Genomic DNA, 2,848 nt, shown 5'->3' on the forward strand with positions numbered 1-2,848 from the left:
AAAAAAAAAATTTTCCCAAAAAATTTTAACTTTTTTTTTTTTTTTTTTTTTTTTTTTTTGGAGACGGAGTCTCACTCTGTTGCTCAGGCTAGAGCGCAGCAGCCTGATCTCAGCTCACTGCAACCTAAACCTCCCAGATTCAAGGGATTCTCATGCCTCAGCCTCCTAAGTAGCTGGGATTAAAGGCGCCCGCCACCACGCCTGGCTAATTTTGTATTTTAGTAGAGATGGGGGTTTCACCATGTTGGCCAGGCTGATCTCGAACTCCTGACCTCAAGTGATCCACCCGCCTTGGCCTCCCAAAGTGCTAGGATTACAGGTGCGAGCTGCCACACAAAAATTTTAAACTTTTGTTCCTCAAAGGACACCATTCAAGAAAGTAAAAGGACAACACATAAAATGGGAGAAAATGCAAGAAAATATTGCAAATCATGTATCTGGAAAGGGACTTACATTTAGAATATAGAAAGAACTCATACAACTTTAAAATAAGACAATTAATTTAAAAATGGGCAAAGGAAGTAAATGGACATTTCTCCAAAGATATACAAAAGGTCAATAAGCACATTAAAAGATGTTCAACATTATTAGCCATCAGAGAAATGCAAATCAAAACTACAATGCGCTACCACTTTATAAGCACTAAGACTGCTATAACCAAAAAGAAAGGTAAGTGCTCCCAAGGATATGAAGAAATCAGAACCCTTATAACCTGCCGGTGGGAACGTAAAATGGTGCAACCAATTTGGAAAACATGTGGCACTTATTCAAAAAGCTAAACATAGAGTTACCATATGCCCACCAATTCCACTGCTAGGTATATACGCAAAACAACTGAAAACATATGTCCATACAAAAACTTGTAAACAGATGTTTATAGCAGAATTATTCAAAACAGCCAAAACCTGTAAACAACCTAAATGTCCATCCACTGATGATGGTTGAGCAAAATGTGGTATATTCACAAAATGGAACATTACCCATCCATAAAAAAGAATGAAACACTGATACACAGACATTGATGAACCTTGAAAACATACTAACCGAAAGACACCAGACAACTTAGGCCATATATTCTATGATTCCATTTACATGAAATGCCAGTATAGGAAAATCCACAGACACAGAAAGTAGATTAGCGGTTGCAAGGCCTGGGAGAGAAAGGGGAGAATCTAATGGGGAGTGACTGTCATGAGTACAGGATTGCTTTTGGGGGTGATGAAAATGTTCTGAAAGTAGATAGTGGTGATGGGTGTATAACTTTGTGAATATGAGAAAAACCACTGAAATTTACAATTTAAAAGAATAAATTATATGGTGTATGAATACCTTAATAAGACTTTCTCAAGAGGAAAAGAGACAATCTATCCGTGCAATGAATACAATGTATGTAACTGTGCCTCTTAGTTATAACCGCATTTTACATGCATACGTTATGATCACAAATAGGTTACTATGAATAAAATATTAGAAAAAGATCAAAATGCTGGGTTGGCAGAACTATAGGTGATCTCTTTATAACTATTTCTGCATTTTCCAGATATTCCTTAATAAGCACTGCTTTTTTTTTAAGTGGTGGGGAAAAGTTTTACTTACAACAAACAAAAAGATAAATTATTAAACTCCCAAGAATATAAGTACAAATTCCTTAGCTAATAAAGAATAATAATAATTCGGCAATCTAATGGTCCCTAAAATACCTTTCCTTCCCCTCCCATACAGAAGCCAGGAAAGTTGAACTCCCTCCTCCCGGAAACATGATGCCCTCGATTTCCAGGACACCTCCAGCTCCTGCTTCTCTCCCTCCTCTCCAGCTGCTCCATCTTCTCGGTCCTTTCCTCCTCCTTCTCCTCTTCCTCTTCCTCCTGAGTAGTAAATGCTAACGACCCGCAGGACTCTCATCAGGCCTCTATTACTAAGTAAGGGGCTGCCTTGTCCCCAACCCGCCACCCAGAACAAGGCGCACATTCTCGGCTCTCTGCGAACCTCGGACTCTTGAGACATCTCCAGACCGAGACTGCAAAGTGGGTGAAGGACTGCAAGAACTCCCCACGTACAGACAGTCCCTCCCCGATGGCCACGAGGACGTCAAGCCGGAGATGAGGCTGGGAAGGGGGACTACGGGGCCAAGAGCGACCAAGACTAGGGAACTAGGGACATCCTGGCCCCCTCCTCTAGCCCCGCCCCGGGCAAGGGGTGTCCTGCGCGCCGCCCCCTCTCGGACCCGGAGAGGACGTCCCAGCGAGCGTTCGGGGCCCACACACAGAGGCAGCAGCACGGAGGCGGCAGCGGCGCGGACAGCGTGGGAAAGAGGGACACTCACCCGCTTCAGCCCCGAGCCTTCACTGCACCGGAAGTAGTCACCCGCCCGTTGCCAGGGTGAGGAAGCGGGGGTGACATCAAGTCTTCCCATTGGTCATTCATGGTACCACGTGGCCGGAAGCAGGCTTCCACAAGCTGCTCTGACTCCGCCCTCCACTTCGGAGAGGCTCACCTGGCCTCAGAGGTGCAGAACGAACTACACCTGGGGCTTCGGTCTGAGCTGCGCATGCGCTGTTGCCTATCTCTCGCTCCCGCCCCCCGCCCCTGAATAAGCCCGCAGGATATGATTGTATGTGAGTGGTTGGTTGGCTAATACTGTGATAAGAAATGAAATTAAACTGACTATCATTTACCTAGGTGTCGCTTAAGAGCTTACTTTCTTTCAATCCTTACAGCACTCTTACATGGTAGGGAAAACTAAGGTCCTACCTGGATTGCTTGTAGGAGTTGGGGCACGACCCTTCCCCAGGACCCATGACTGATGGATTTTCCTCCATGACTGATGGATTTTCCTTATACTTCAACC

General features: G+C 44.7%; 1 protein-coding gene across 1 annotated transcript in view; it reads right to left on the reverse strand.

Moving 5' to 3' along the window:
* TASP1 (taspase 1) overlaps positions 1 to 2,577 on the reverse strand; it is a 266,491-nt gene extending 263,914 nt beyond the window's left edge. Inside the window, exon 1 of the mRNA XM_017869316.1 lies at positions 2,324 to 2,577. The gene's annotated coding sequence lies outside the window, so the exon portion shown is untranslated. The remainder of the gene's footprint in view (positions 1 to 2,323) is intronic.
* Between the last annotated feature and the right edge of the window lie 271 nt (positions 2,578 to 2,848).

Source organism: Rhinopithecus bieti, unplaced genomic scaffold (genome assembly GCF_001698545.2).
Source record: "Rhinopithecus bieti isolate Rb0 unplaced genomic scaffold, ASM169854v2 scaffold_8, whole genome shotgun sequence".
Classification (NCBI taxonomy): domain Eukaryota; kingdom Metazoa; phylum Chordata; class Mammalia; order Primates; family Cercopithecidae; genus Rhinopithecus; species Rhinopithecus bieti.